This window comes from Molothrus aeneus, chromosome Z (genome assembly GCF_037042795.1).
Source record: "Molothrus aeneus isolate 106 chromosome Z, BPBGC_Maene_1.0, whole genome shotgun sequence".
NCBI classification, from domain to species: domain Eukaryota; kingdom Metazoa; phylum Chordata; class Aves; order Passeriformes; family Icteridae; genus Molothrus; species Molothrus aeneus.
In genome coordinates this window covers 53266542-53283825 of record NC_089680.1, presented here as the reverse complement: position 1 = coordinate 53283825, position 17284 = coordinate 53266542, and positions in this window count along the sequence as shown.

Here is a 17284-nt window from a genome sequence, read left to right as displayed (position 1 = left end):
TTGTTATTGTTTATTATTCATTATTATACATTGTTGTTAATAATAATAATAATAATAATAATAATAATAATAATAATAATAATAATAATAATAATAATAATAATAATAATTATTATTATTATTATTATTATTATTATTATTATTATTATTATTATTATTATTATTATTATTATTATTATTATTATTATTATTATTATTATTATTTATACTGTTGAAATGTCACAAAGAGAAAAACTTTTGGGAAGTGAAACTTTCTAGTGCAAGTTTTTATGCCCTGAATCCTAGAATAAAACCACACAACCTTTCCTTTTTTACATATTTGGACATGAAAAGGATCCTAAGGGCCAGGCCTTACTTTGATCAAGAGTGTATAGCTCTTTCTCTGAGACCATAGCTCCTAAGGAGGCCTGGAAACTGTTCAAACTTTCAAAAGTCTCTTCTAAACTTCACACCTCTAATAACCAGACTCAGGCACACAGTGATGATAACACTACCTCACTAAGTTTAATTTTTCATCAAATACTGACTAATTTTCCATCAAATACTCAGTCAAGGAAGAAAACACTTTCACAAGATGAGGGTCAAGGGGACAATTTCTATCTGACTGTGGTGCAATTCCAGAACAACCCTGATGATTTCAGTGGTGTTCACTTTAGATTTAACAGATATTGCAGAGTCAAATTTAGCCCAAGGTTTTTATTAAAAACTAATTAAATTAGGTGCTTACATAGCACATGCAGAAATTCAAGGGGAGATAACAAGAGTCTGGGAGGAAGAAGTTAATATAAGATGCCAAACTACAAGGTGATTTTTCTGCAATGACACAATACATATGTTTAGTTCTCCCTCTCATCTTCTGATCTCATCCCTCCCATCTCCCAGTCCAGCTGAAAACATTTATATTTGGTATCTTTGATCCTTGTCCCTCCTTCAAACCCTTTAGTGCCAAGGCCTGTATCTCTGCAGGCATTTATTTTGATGAAATACTGCAGAGAAGAAGGCAGGCAGGCTTGAGAATTTTCCTGCAGGACAGAAGATTATAGCTTTAATATTACCAACCAAAACCTTCCTAACTCTATTGTCGGCCACAAAATAGAATTTTAAAATTTAATTTTAGCTATTTATGGGCAGGGCAAACAATTTTCTTATAGCCTCTTTCTTTTACCTCACCTGTTTTTCATGGAGATGGCAACCAGACTTTTTTCAAAGGGTCTGTGAGTCACATAATTTTTCTGCAGAAGTGAAATTTTAAAGCAAAGAAAGGTATCTGGAAAAGAATAGGACTATGTAAAACAAGAAAATGGGACTACAGGTATTGTAGCAAATGTACATTATATTTCCAGGCCTTGCTGGGACTGAACCTTTCATATCCCAGTAATTTCAGTGAGAGCTGAGTCTACTCAGTCATGTGAAATAACTGAACACCTTTTTATGTATGGTGAGATGCTTATGCTGGCTGCTGTAAAATCTACAGAGGGAAACTACTCTGTGTGTTTAGGAATGCAGTCTCATAAAGGAGATATGAAGTGTGATGCCTCAGGAATTTAGGATAAACCATTGGAGAGAGGCAGTGTGACAGGATGTCAATGTAAAATTTTGACTGAAAAAGAACAATGAAGTCTCCCTAAAATACAGTGGTTTATTGCCCTGTTAGTGCTATAAAAACTTGAGTTTCTTTTGGTTCCACATAATATTTGAATACTTTTTATGTTTATAAATGTATTGTAAATACTCCTGGTTCCCATGGAAAGATAGAAAAGCTTGTACTTTCCTATTTTTGCTGTTAAGTAGCTGAAGAGTGGAGAGGCAGATACTGACAGCTTCAAGATACTTCAGTATCTATTTAGAAAAAAGCTACAGTATGAAGAATATAGTGCACAATTTTGCTACTCCCATAAATTTCGCAGCAACTCCCCAAATTGCCAGTGATCAGTGTAGAAGTTTAAAAACAGTTGGGTTTTGGGGTTTTCTGTGTTTGGTTTTGGTTTTTGGTGGTGGTGGTGCTGGGGTTTTTTTGTCATATTTTGAATGACAGCGTCTGGCTTGCCTAGGATCAGACAAGGCAACTGTTCTAGTACTAGGACACCGGAGCATCCTCCTCTGACTGCAGGAACTCAGAAAGAAGAGAAATTTATTATAAGTCCAGACAAATTTACCAAGGAGACTTTATTCTCTCCCGTTTTTCTCCACATGATGCTGTGAGTTACTTGGGCAGGGTACAGCTCCTGTGTCACAACTGAGCATAGGTGAAGGTGAAGCATTGGTGTTCACAGACAAATGCCGTAAGGTACACAGATGCTGAAATAAAGCAGAGAATGGAGCTGAGAAACAAAGGAGATTTAGTACAGGAATAGTACATGCTATCAAAAGCCAAATGTTAGTAAACCTGAATGTTTGACTGCACTCATATATTTGAAATGGATTTTCTAATAAAACTGTGGTTGATGCAAGTTTATTTCCTTTATAATTTTTCATCTGAGTTAACACTGAGATAAGATCATGGCTGCTAGGGAAGGCAGTGCTATCCCTGCCATGCTACAAAAATAACAGCTTACAGTACATATATTTACAAGTCTACCAAATTCTGCCAGGTTTTTAAGGCAAACTAAATAATATTTTAAGTCAAAAAGAGATTTTATGAGCTCTAATAGTGTGGTATGAATGCTTGTCTTTTAGAAATCAAGTAGTTAGAACCATTGAAAGATATTTAGCCGTTGAGACATCCTATTCTAGAGTCCAAATGGATGTGGTATTGAGTTTGAAAATATAATCATGCAAGGAAACGTCTTGACTGCAATAAGACATGAGATCCCTTCAGTTTCAGAATATTGTTCTAAGGGCCAAAAGTAGAAGAGAAAAAAGAGAATGCCTAACACAATGGTGTGAGATGGGCTAAAAACTTTAATTAATTATAAAATAATAAAATGCTATTATTGCAGTTTATTCATACATGTTTTCAATCAGGATTTTTTTAATCCCCATCTTTTCCCTCAGCTTAAAGGAAGGATTATAGAACCCTTAAGGTTGGAAACCATCTCTAAGACCACCTAGTCTAACCACTGACGTATAACTGCCATGTTTGCCACTAAATAATTTCCCAGTTACCATATCCACATGCTTTTTTGAACATTTCCATTCGTGGTTTTTCCATCACATCCTTAGGCAGGCTGTTTCAATGCCCTACCAGCCTTTCAGTGGAGAATTTTTTCTAAATATCCAACCTAAACCTTCCTTACCACAGCTTGAGCCTGTGGCCTCTTGTCCTGTTGCTGGTTGCCTGGGAGAAGAGACGAACCCCCATCCTGCACACCCTCCTTTCGGGGTGTTGTAGAGAGTGATAAGGCCATCCTAAGCTTCCTTTTCTCCAGGCTAAACAACCCCAGCTCCCTCAGTCCCTCTTCATAGGACAGACCCTGCCCCAGTGCCACTCTTCCTCTCTGGACTTGCTCCAGTGCTTCAATGTTTTTCTTGTAGTGAGGGCCCCAAAACTGGACAGATCTCTTGAGGTGGGGCCTCACCAGTGCCCAGTACAGGGGGACAATCCCTGCCCTGTAGGGGATTGCCAATGTTGGCCACACCATTGCTGATACAGGCCAGGATGCCGCTGGCCTTCTTGGCTCATGTTCAGCTGCTGTCAACCAACACCCCCAGATCCTTTTCTACCAGGCAGCTTTCCAGCAACTCTGCCCCATCCAATAGCACTGCCTGGCATTGCTGAGACCAAAGGGAAGGACCTGAAAATTTATCTTATTATTTGCATTTCTCATCCAGTTGGCCTCAGCCCATTGATACAATGTCCAGATTCTCTGCAGAGCCTTCCTACCCTCCATCAGATCAACACTCCTGCCCAGCTTGGAGTCACTTGGAGTCACTTCCATCTCCTTGGACTTGTGTGTCCACCAGGATTTCCACCTGAATTAGAGGGACTTCATTCTTCTCACAACTGTTCTCCAGTTCTGGAGCCTGGGTGCCTAGAGGACAACTCATGTTGCTGTCAGGGACTGAGGCAAAGAAAGCATTATTAACTCAGCCACAGTGATATTTCCCTCAATATCCATTAAAGGCTGGCAGTTCTCCTTAGCCCTTTTTGAACTGCTTATGATTTTTAAAATTTTTTTTGTTTTATCTTTTACAGCAGTAACCTGTACAAATGTAACAATAACTGGTCACTCCTGGGATTTTTGTCACATGCTGTAGAAGGGTACACAATTGATCTATCATTAAGCAAAGCAAGAAATATATCTGCTATTATATTTATTTAAAATATGAATGGTGCTCAGAAGTATTCTTTTAAATTGATTTGGGAGAACAAAACAGTAAGTATCAAGAAATGCAGCCAGTCTGTTTCCTTCAATGTTTACAAACTGTGTTTCGCTGATCATTTCAGAAGGAAAAAAAAAGACCCTGCAAAGAAAGTATTACAATCTTGGCTGAAAGAAAAATAAGTACGTGCCAGAAGATGTAAAATTCTTCCTACTTATTTCAAGTGTTAACACATATTTTAATAGCTAATGTTGCATTACAATGAATTTTCTAGTCAAATGACTTTCACATCAATACCTAGCAAATCTTAAGTTTTAGAATTCTACTGTGGTGAAAGTTCTTTGGTCCAAATAAATATTGCTTTTTATTATTCCACAAAACAATCATTAGCCTGAGCTGCTAAAAGAGGAGACATTCATCACTAGGAGCTTTTTCTGTCTCCTTGCATTCAGTTCAAATACTTAGAGTGAGGAAGTTGAACTCCTCTGCTGAGAACATCTTTTAAATGCTAAGGTCTGATTTTGTGTCTTCTTTAAGTTTCTCATTTTCCTTATTGTCTTTTATACTCACCCCTTCACATTTATTTAGAAATATTTGAATTATTTTCCTCTTTTGTTTCTAGGCAGTATTCTATTGAAATTTCTGATTGGTCCACTGAGGCACTGTCTGTAGCAAAAGTCGTGAAGACATTTCTTGACCTCTGTATTTTATAAACATAAAAAGCCATTTAGGAGTAGCTAGAGACTGAATTCCACTGCCTTTGCACAGAAAGACATTAGTCATACAGCTTCTTCACACTGACCTCAGATATATCTTAGAGTGTGGTCTGGCACTGCTCCTTAAATTGCAGTGAGCATGAGCTGGTTCCATTTGAAAAGAAGATTGTTCCTCCACGTCACATCATCTTGTCCCATTGTCACCACCTTCAAGGAGCACTTAGGGGAAACTCAGATCCCTGCTATGGTCTGAGACCCCGAGCAGTTAACAGAGGAGAGTCTGTGCCTCCCTGTTCCTCTCCCAGCCTTGAGCTTAACCTCTCACCACTGCCACCTCCAGAGTCCTCATCTTACCTTGAGAAAATAACCCATATAAAAAAGTGAATAATTTCTGTACTTTGTGCGGCATTACTGTCTGCCTCACACTAATTCATAAATGAGAATCCACATGGAGAAAGGAATTGAAAAACAACTTGAAAAAAAACCTAAAATATTTTCTTTTTCCATAATGAAAGTACTGCTAAGTTTCTGCCTCCTAATGAATACCATCTGTGCACCCAGGATTTGAAAATACTAAAACTGTCATACAACCCCCTAGATATAAGTTTAAATACAACTCCAAACAGACCTATGTTCCTCTATTCCATTGATGTTTATCTCTTTATCACTCCTTCATCCAGCTGCATCTTGTTAATGATAAAACAGAAAGACTTTGAAAGGATTTTGAAATCGTTAATTTAAATGTTAGCACCTTAAGATGAGTTCTTGTAGTCAGGGTAAACACTAAATTTGCTTGGGTTTTTTTTAGCTAGAGACTTACTAGCTAATGACAGAAAGATCTCTTTCATGTGTAAAAATATAATATAACCTGTGGAGTTGATGTGAGGCTTGGAAGGGCACTCCCAGAACCTCCTCCAGTTCTGGGAAAACAAGTATTAAAACAAATATATAGCTGGTTCAAAGCTAAGTGAAGGACTGTGTTGGTAAGGTTATACTAGTTCTTTGTCCTGTTAGTCCTTAGGTTTCCTTGCTCGGACGATCCTGTGTTCAGAATTGTTATTCTCAATTATCAGGGCAGTCATGATGGTTAGTATCCAAAGGAGCATAACCACACAATGTGAACTATATTACTTGCTTTTTTCCAAGACACTGGCATCCACATAAGAATGCCAAGTCTTTGCAAAAGGTTTTCAAAAATCAATACATTTGCTGTCTCTACAAAGTGACAAGAAATCAGATGACAATAAAATTACCATGTAGTACACACCACGTAAGCATTGCTTGACTTATGGATACCCTTAAACTAAAAATAAATTTAGCTGTGCTTTTGCTTGGAGAAAACAGGAACTTCTCACAGATGGTGTGCATTATTTTCCAGGCTACACCATGTCTATACCCAGCAGCTCTAGCCAAAGGGAATAAATAAGGAAACTCATCCTTTTCATCTAATAATAACTCATAATGGTTACATTTTGTAAATATAAACATAATTTTGTATAAATTTCAAAAATTTTGACAACATATTTCATACAACATAGCATTCATGACACATAAAGAAAAAACCTGAAAAGATATTTTACTGCATGGAAATATGCCTATTCAAATAAATTTTTATTTTGGTGACAAGTAAACAAGCAGTTGTTATAGCACCTAGAATTTAGTGAAGATTTGAGGAACTCTAACTCTTTGCAGCTTAGGGACAAGCACTTGCATATAGGTGAGCAGAAGTAAAATTTTGTGTAGGACAACTGCCATTTCTCTGAGTGTCCAGGCAATGAGTGGACTAAAATTAAACAGAAGGTAGGTTGCATTCACACTGTGAGTACATATGAGTAAATACTGTCTTTTTACTTTCCCAAAGACATTTGTAGTTGTGTAACTGTGCAGAAACTGTTTGTTACTCCATTACATGCACAAAACCCAAGTGAACAGAGTGAGATATCCGAACGCAGTGTGCTGTAAGTGCTTTACTGTAAGCATCAGTAACTGCATCATAGATAACCAGAAATGACAGTACTGTAACTGGGCTGAGGCTTTAGTCTCAGGCTGATTTAATTCTATGATTGTTTAATACACAGACTTGCCTGCAACCTTATGTGAGAAAGGTTTGAAGAGCATTCACCTGCTTTCCCAAGCACCTCACTTTAGAATTAACCTCCTTAGGCTCCCTGCCTGACTGGCTGAAAGTCAGGTTCCATATGAGAGCAGTACACAAGAAGCTCCATTGAGTTTCTCTCAGCTATGCTGAGGAGGAGCTAATTTCTTTCCTTTGAAGACAAACAACTAGTCTCAACTACATCAAACAAAGATTAGAAGAACCTGCGTGACATCCTTTGTTTCTTATTCGCAAAAATTAGGTAATCATCATGATTACTTATTTTACTGTTTTTTGAAAACACTTAAGGCATACCAGAAGGAAAAGGCTATGGAAATGTGTATTACTACCACCCATTGTGATCTGAGGCTTAAATTGGTATCTCTAATTTGCAGCAGAAGCATAATTACTAACCACTTAATAATTTATGTCATAGAATATTTTCATATTTCCTTCTAATCTGTCCTCTTCTCTTGATTGTCTGTTTTCTTCCTTTCTTAGGCTAAAGCTGAAATGGCTGGTACGCCTGGCTCAGAAATGCTCTTCCTTTAACTTTTTCCCCTGAAAATTTCTCTATAATCATGTATTCTTCTTCCTCTTGCAGAGACACTCATTTGCTAAGCACAAGGAGAATGGTCAACTACAACAATGCAGGGCACCATTATATAGAGTCTGAAAGACACCTGCTTAATGTGACTAGACTGAGCAAAGAATCAGCAGAGGTATGAAAATTTTCCTTCATGAGAAATAGGTTACATGGGTCTCCACACTGGAAAAAGGGACAAATGGGGTCACCAGGCCAGAAAAATTGTAGAAATTCATTAAAGATGTGTGGCATAAAGAAACTGACTAGGAAATTAGTAATTCAGTTTCTTGTAATAGAGGATTTGACCTTATAACAAAATAGAAATTTAAAAATATACCAGATTCAAACAAACTCAAGGAAGTATTTTTCGCATTATGTATAACTATGCTCTAAAACTACTCTCCTCAGGTGACAATCTGCTGTGTCTCAAAAAGCACTTGATCAAATTAATATTAAAAAAGAAAACCTTTTTTCTTAGATCATCACATGATCACATGGCTTTTTTTAAGGCTGTTACCATCTCTGGGCAAAAGTTAGTCTCAAACGTTTCTATAAAATTTCAGCTGGACAAAAAAATACCAAAGTTGAAAAGTTACTTTTTTTCCTTTTGTCATCACAGTTTTGTATGGTAAGAGAGTTTTAGTGAAACTGCATTGAGTTGATTTGATTGTCAATAATTTTGTATCTGCTGAAGAAGCAGGGAAAGGGAAATTCAGGAAGTCTGGCCTACTTTAACTAGATTTTGTTACCCCATATAAAAATCAAAGGATTGCTATCTTGAGCCCAGCTCCTATGACTTTCTAGTTAACAGGCAAACTCAAAGACAGAAACAAACCTGATGAGAAAATTTAAAGTAATATTTGTAAAATATTATCTGACTGAAAATCGATGCAGCCTGTAAAGGCCAAGCCTATCCAGCGGCCGTGTGCCCCTTAAGGCATGGGTGTGCCCTGTACAGACTAATGGGACCGTTCCTAAACAGCATTCTTGCCATTCTCTGGAAGATAAGAATGGAATTACACTTTATCTCCAACAGACCTCTTAGTACCTGACAGTTTTAGGGACAGCAATTTCTCGGGTTTTTCTGCTTACATCTGTTTGATGAAAAGTGATGGCAGTGATTTGTGGATTTATGGATGAGCAAGGTAGGAAGCATCCTGAGAATTAACTCGTGCAGTACCTATCAGAACTCCCCTAACATCTTTCCTTTCCTTTCTCATACATCCTGGTTTTTTAGGATCATTTGTTCCTTGGGTGAGTGGTTTTGCAGCAGATTAATATATTTTCAAGTGCTGCAAACCCATGTTTTTTGAAAGTGAGAGCAATAATACCATTAGAAATGTCCAGGCACTACCAGAACACCCCAACAGATGTTTGACCTCCTCAACAAAACGCCCTTTCCAGCTCCTCAAGCACTTTTCTGAATCATTTTATGGGAGTCCTGTGGAAGGTGGTCAAACTGTTGTAACTTAAAATAGGAAGAAACAGGAAGAAGTTTTTGAGGACAGCTGAGTACAGCTGTTCTTTATCCTGACTAAAAATGAAAAAGCATTTCTGAGACTCTGTGTGTTGTTACTACTTTTCTAGGAAGTTATTCTCTGTGATTTGGAATTGAGTCTTCTTCATTAAATGGTATCGAATGGACTCTCTTCCTAATTACTTCTTGCCAGTCCCAACCCAGTACAGGAAAGAATATCCCATTAGTGGACAAATATCAGGGAATTTAATTGTGAACCTAATCCAGATCGGGTTTTGGCTTTGGTTTTGGTTTTTTTGCTTTTTTTTTTTTAAAAACTGAGGTTCTTGCCCATTCATTGTACTCATATAATGCCTTTTCTCTGTTTTGTTTTTTTTTACTTTCTTCATTTTTTATTCCCCTCTGCTTACCATTGAAATATTTCTTTTTCTGAATTCCAGAGGTGCCAAAAGCTCTTAATCCCATTCTTCTAATTCCGCTGCAAAAGAGTAGAGAGACTCTTCTTACATAGTGGAATAGACCTCTAACCCTCACAGGACTCTTTGGTTATACTTAGTAACATATGCTCCAGTCACTGGGAAAATTGTTTACTTCTGGTGGAGAAAGAGGGGATAAAATAAATCCAAGTATGTTTTCCTGCATACTTTTTTCCTTTCACAACAAGAAAATCAAAAGCGTTATGCTTCAGTCCTTGGACATCGGCCTTTGGGTTTTTTTTGTTTCTCTGCTATTTCAATGAAATAAAAAAGGAAGTGAGAGGCAAAAATGACAAAAACTGAATATCTAGCTCTTTGGGGTATTTCTTCACCAACTCTAAATAATATGTTGAAAAAGTAATAACCTTTTTAACCTAAAGGTCAAAAGTTTGCCTTTCTGAATTTAAAAATCTTTTTTTCATTTTGTTAAAAAAATGTGGACAAAAATATACAGGGCAATCCCAACAATTGCATACATGTAGCAAAAAATTATTTCTTTCTTGAATTAAATAAAGAACTGAACAGGAGAAAACAAATCTAAATTCTGTCAAAGAACACAGGTGTAAAGAAACCTCAATTCCAGCTAATTAATGTAGATAAATAGGTCCTTCTAGGGTGCTAACATTAGACACCTAAAATAGCTGCTCTTGGGGTGCAGTGTATCTAATCTGTTACTCTCAGAGGGCAGTAGGGGAGCAGGGTGACTCAGACAAATGTGTGAGGTAGGTTTCTGAAGGTGAGGGTTATACACAGAGTCATGCAAACCGTATCGCAAAACTAAAGTATCAGCACTGGTAGACACCATGGAGTTAGCACAGTGTCTAATGAACCACACTGAACCACTGGAAAGGCTGCATGGGGCTTTAAAGGCATTAAGTGATAAAATCATTATAGTCAGAATATGAGAGGAAAAAACTGGGTTGTTTGCATTTTTTCTTTCTCTCATTTCTGTGGAAAATTCTCTAGACTTGAAAGTATTTTGTTGTGTCTCTAACCTAGCCAGAGACACAAGACAAGACTTATAGAAGCCAAGATATTTGGTGATGGGGGGGTTCACTTCGATATTTTTATCCTTATGAGTTTAGTGAACACCACAGAAGAGAGGTTCCAAGTAGGCTGATCCAGAAGCTTTGTTAGCTTTGCTGACTTCTGGGTGTCTAAATTACAAAACCTCTAGTGTGAAGACTACTTTTTCAGATCTGCATTTCTACATAGCCTAGCACAGCATAGCCCTGATTTTTGTCTGTACTTGGCTACATTGCCAGAGTAATAATAATAATAGTAATAATAATGTAATGATAATAGTAATAATTACTAGTTTTATGATGTCTTATGCAGTCTTATTCATACTACGCAAACAAGTTTATATAAAAATTTGTTAAGGGAAAATGATTGGTTTGACATTCAGTAAAGCAAGAAGTTTTGAATGACATAGATGTAGAGCTGTCATCAACATGCAAAACATTGTGATCACTGTCATAATTAGATAACTTTATTTGAAACAAGCTGGCCATAAAATAATGAATTGTCAGTACAGAAAGTCATTGTGATACCAGCTATAAATACCAAATATAACTTAAATTCAGCCTTTAAAAATGGTCCTGTCAAGTAATTTATAATGAGGTAAAATGCTCAAAAATGCCCTTGATTCTCATGTTTCTACATGCAACCTGTGAAATAGCAGTTTTTTCAAATTTGAGATACTGTCTGTATTAGTAGGTACCACTTTGAAAATAAAATAAGATGAAACTAATCTTACATTTTCAGTGTTCTTTAGCTGTTTTGTGATTGTTGTGTAAAATGCAGGCAGATTCTTTTGTTGTTGACATCAGAAGTGGGGGTCACTCTGGGCCTGCTGAGTACGTTCTGAGCTCAAACAAAAATTGATTTCCTTTTTTTAAAAAGCAGCTGGCATTACAATGAGTAGCTTTCTTTCGATTTTTCTTTTCCACTGAAGCATTCAGTGAATGCAGCAGGCATAATAGGCTGAAGTAAACAGTGTCAGGTTTTGTTATATCAAGAGCTCTTTTAAACTAAGCAGACAAGCTATCATCAGTGCCTGAAACCCTATAAATGGCAGCAGAGACTGAAAATGAGTTTGTTTCCTGACAAGTGTTTTGACGACATTTTGAAGAATAGAAGGAGATGCTTTGCTAATTACTGTGGCTGCCACATGTTCAGTCATGATACTGTTTCATTAATGAGCAAATATAAACAGCCTGTGTAAGGAAGTAATAGAATTAGAGATTCAATGAAATATGTGCCAGCAACTCAGACCATCATAAACAAGAAAAATATAGCCTTATCCCCTTTCATTTTTCCTGTGTTTGCCTTTATTCATTGAAGAAGCCTGTACATCTCTCAAAGGCTTTTGTAAAGCAAGAGCTGGCTGTGGCAGGGCAAACTAGGAACAAGCACAAAAAGGATAGAGCTGATGTTTTTTGTCAATAAATTCACAAGTTTGGAGTAGATATCCTTTGACAGGAGTGCAAATTGAAAACAAAAGCAGTATTTATAGCAAGAGGTGCAATCTGGCCTTCTGACACGGTCTGACTTCAGCCTTGGTGAGGCATTACATTAGAAGACTTGCAAAACCACAGGCAATTGGGGTTAGACATGTTGCAGCAAGAGAGTCTTAATAATGCATGACAACTGGAAAACAGTGCTTCAGCTGACCACTACCCTTTCTGCAGTGGGCTTAAACAAAGGAGAGTTTTGCCTAGGTTCAGGGTTGGCTCCAGGTAGTGGAGCAACTTTTTATTCCTTAATAAAAATTATTGGAAAAATAAAACCAAAACACACACACAGAGTTTTATACTTTTTTTTTAAACTTTTGAGCTATCAGGTTGCCAAGAACTAGACATTAGTGGATGCTGCCTTTTCCCACTGTAGGACAGAGTCTTCTTGTGTTACTGATCTTTGGAAATGAAAAAACAATGTCTTTTGTGTCATGTATCTGTTCTTTTATGACACATAATACAGGGGCATGTTGGGAACTTCCTTTTCACAGCTGGCAGGGCAGAAAGGAGATGTCTCTTTTGTGAAATTCCTGGAATTTTTTTTACATATAGTCCCTAGCACTGTTTATGTACAGGGCATATCCAAAGGCTATGTTCTCTTTTGAGAGAGAACATTCTTGAAGCTTCTCTGGTGTCCTGCCCCCTGCTTTGTTCTTCTTCACTTTCTTCCAAAGTACACATGCTGCTTGTGTAGCTAGAACAATTCCTGTTAAAAAAAATCAATTTGGAAAAAAATTATTTTAAAAAATCAACACTAATTTAAAATGTTATTGATTTTTTTTTAGAAAAGTGTATATTTATTTCTATGTACTTGACCCTTATGAAACACTTGTAATAGCATGAACAATAAGATAGTGTGACTGAATGGTACTCAGAAATAGTTCATGAAAATTAAGCTGAATATTAGCTGAACATTAGCTGAATATTATGTAAATGGTTTAGAATGGAGAAAGCATGTTAAGATAGTAAGGTGAAAATATCAAAGTGATAAAGTAGCTGGTAAAGAAAACAGACATTCAGAGAGCTTAAACACTGCAAGTCAGATCAAACTGAGCACTAGTTATAGAATTAGGTATAAGATGTGTTGGAAGTACACAGAAGTTGCATACATCAGAGGCCCCATCTCAGTATTTAAATTAGGTAGCGGTTTTTTCTGATTTTTTTTTAATCCTTCCAAAGCTTTGTTAAATTGTTTGTTACTGCACAGAGTCAGCAAAAACCATAACTGGGATAGTTTTTTCGGTTTGCATAAACATATGTATATATATATATATATATACACACACATTGTAAGGAAGATATCAAGAATATCAATGAAAAATAAACATCCTAAATGCAGCTATAAACTACATGTGTAGGTTCAAAAGTTTCTTACTTTGTTTTTACTCACTGAAGTTACAAGATAATAGTCTTTGACACTGGAAGAGATGTCTTTCCTTGCTATGAGATGCGGCCACTCCTTACCACTCAATGTGTAGACAAGTTTAGAATTGCTTCTTGATTTCTAACTAGAAAATTAATTACTAAATTAGTTACTAAGATTTATAATATAGACTCCAAAGCTGGAATCTAGAGTTAGGGCCTCTGTATTGCTGGAGCCTCTGGGGAGTCTTTCAACAGACAACTTAAAATACAATTTCACTTTTGACACTAATGCTGTGTTACAGGACATTACCCTACTGCCAGAGCATACAAGAAGACAGGCTGACATTTTCAAACAGCACTGAAAGGATTTCAATAATTTCTATGAATCTTCTGTTGTTTTTACCATAAGCCTCAGGAAAACAGATATAAATTATTTGTCTATTGAATTATATGGCTTTCCTTGCATAAAAAGAGGCCCATTATAAATGAAGAAAGATTTTTTTGTTCATTTGTAGAGATCCACCATAAGGAAATAATGGCATTTATACTAAACATCTTCATCTCATTGTGTGCTTGACTATATAATATCACACTAACATAGTGGGTAATGTTGAGAACTTGATCTTGACCAAAATGGAATTGTACAAACAAATGTAAGAGGTATTATTCCATAACAGCCTTCTGGTTTGTTGTGTTTTGGTTTTTCTTAATGACATCTACATTTGTTACGTTCCTGTCAGCTACAGTTCAAGCTGCTCCTTCTGACTCATTACAGTAATCTGTGTGGAGAGCACTGCAGATAATTGCCAGGCTACATGACTTTTGGATCTGACACCACAAAAGACAGGATGTCTTATAGAACTGCTCAGTGTGACCTGCTTATTTGGGACAGGATATGAATATCCTCAGATGATACTTTTATCATTAAATATGGGATCAGTGATGCTGACGTAAATTTTGCCTTTCCAGAAGTCTGTAAGGCTGTTGTCTTTTGTTAATATACATATTAACCTTTCTTTTTTTGTTGCTGTTTTTCTTGACCCCTAAGTCCAAAACTAATTGACCTGGAGTTGTAATTTTCTCTGAGTTTCCATAAATGAGAATATACTTCATAGTTTTTTAGTAATGCCACTTCTCTTTGTTAGCAACATGTCTGAGCCTTATTCTCATGGTGGCACTTGCCACAAGGAACAGGGGTAACTGTGGCTGCAGAACCACGTTGTGGTGTTGTTTTGCAAAATAAATCTTTCTTTGCCTATATGTACTGGTCTTTAGAGTGCCCAAATCTCCGTGGCAGAGATCCAAGACTGAATACAAGTGTGATTTTGGAGAAGCAACACTGTCTCTGAGCCATGGTTATGATGGCTTTGAAAAATAACTAGTGAGTTGTTTTCTTTTCCCAAAGACAGTATTCACATAGGTTTAGGGTTTGTGCTTCTGGTGACAAATAGCATTTAAGACTAATTTGGTTTTATAGTCTATATTTTGTGCATGCATCTAAGCAGAAATTAAATTTTTTCATAATTATATTTTCTTTCTGTTTTCAAAGGGACAAAAGGACCTAGTGAGGGCAATTTAGAAGGTCCTCTGAGTCCTTCCAGGTTGACTCTTTTGGCTGACTAGATGCTACTGATAGCTTCTGAGAACAATTTTGTCATGACTATTGCAGTCAAAAAGCACAGTCTCTGTATGGAGTCTGGACATCATAGGCATATATTATAACTCCTGAAAATGGGGCAACAATAGGTTTTCCTCAGTTCCTTGTAATTCTACTGTGGCACTGAAAACCTGATTTTTGTCATACCTTGGGAAGACATACCAAGCAGGCATTTCTGAGTGCTTCTGAGGAGAATGTAATTACTGAGGAAATTAACTTCACAGCCAAAGATTGTGGTGTCATGATAATTTAGAGTAGTAGGAAGGATGTTTTCTGAGCAAACACTAATCTTGTTTTTCCCTTTGTTTTTGGTTATCACATAATATCATTCATTAAAACTGATAACAAGAATAGCTTCTCTTTAAATTTCCTCCCCTGTCTCACTTTAGCTGAGTTAAAGTTTTCTTGTAACAATATATTACAGTCATGCTCAATTGACTTTCTTTATGAAAGTGATAAATCTTTTGTCCAGGTTTATTCTTAGCAGTTCTAGAAACTGCAAAAAATACACATTGATGGTTTTCTTGCTAAAATAATTGTGCATGTCAACTCTAGTTTTCAGGCACAACATTTCTGAGGTTGATGAGAAGCAGGTTACTGAATTACTTTCATAAGAGAAGGAAGCCTTTGCCTTTGGAGTCAAGAGGAGGTTACCAGAGAGCAAAGGTGTAGATTTTCACTGTTATCATAATCCTCTTCTCATATTTTACTGATTTTCTCACTGTGGTTGCAGCAAGAAAACATGTTGACTTCCAGGGCAATTGTTTTCCTTCTGTTTAAGTTCAATGTTATAGCTACTGATCATAACAGAACAAATATTTTGGTTGTTCTTCAGACAAAACCCTTTTGTATGGGTTAATCCAGAGTGAACAGAGGAAATTCTGTGATTATAGACGCATAGTGCTTTTTCGTAATGTTTTCCCTTTGGGATGGCATGAGGGAAGTTGTTTGTCAAGACCCTCTCTCATTTTGGAACATGAAAGAGTGAAGTGGAGGAAAGCTTTCACTCTACTTCCAGTCTGTTCTTTAAATTAAACTACTGAAAATGCAGCAACATTTTGCTTACTAAGGAGATGACTCATTTAGGTGGCATCACCAGTTATAGCTATTATGTGAGCAAATGGAACCAAAAAAGCAGAAATAAAGATGAGTTACATTTTCCTCATCATGAACTTATGAAATGTGTGCGGGTCTATGAAAAAAAAAAATGCCCTGGCTTCCTGAAGCATTGTGTTTTAAAACAATCATATAAGAAGAAGGGTTACGAAACTATACCACTCACTGTTCACCCAAGCAAGATTTTACCTGGTTTGCTGGAAGAACAGTAGTTAATCAAGAGCAAAGACTCTGTCAGCTGCAAGAAATGGCATAAATACCGTTTTGCAAAAGTGAAAGATATGCTCAATGCATATCACACAAACACTTAGACACCCAAACAGCATTATGTGAATACGCAGGATTAAAGTGAAAATAGCATTTTATAATATAAGTCCTTTTTTACCAAAGCATTAAAGTGTCACATGACCTTGTATCTAGACCTTAGGATAGCAATCAGGCTGAAAAATATGGCTATTTCACAGAGAAGAAAAAGAGCTAAAATTGATCCAGTCCTTGACTAGTGGCAACAAATACAGTACACAGGTATGATATGCAGAAGATTTTATTTCAATAGTCTCTGCTTGTGTGTGTTATGAAAATGAGGACTGGAAGTCAGGCTCAAATGCCATTTGTCTGTCTCTGAATAGTAACTGTTTGGCTGGTAGAAAAATTCACAATAGGGCACAATATTTAGGACTTTCTACAACCTCAACACCCAGAAATCTTTGACAGGGTGCAGTCTGTGTAGGTCTGGGAAGTGAAGTTACTTGTGACTGGAAGTTAGGTGTGTGTAGAAAATAGCAAACATAACCAGTGTTTGCATAACTCACAAGGTCAGCGTTGCAGGTTGGAGTGTGCACACTGATTTACAGATTCTCTTGTGCTCACAAGTGGTACTGAGGAACAGCCACCATTGTCAGATATTTCTTTCCTCAACTAATATGGCACAGAACTATTTATAAGAAATTTTCCATCAAAATTTAATAATACTAGTGTGTATTTTCAAATTTAGTAGAAGAACCTTCTGTAAAA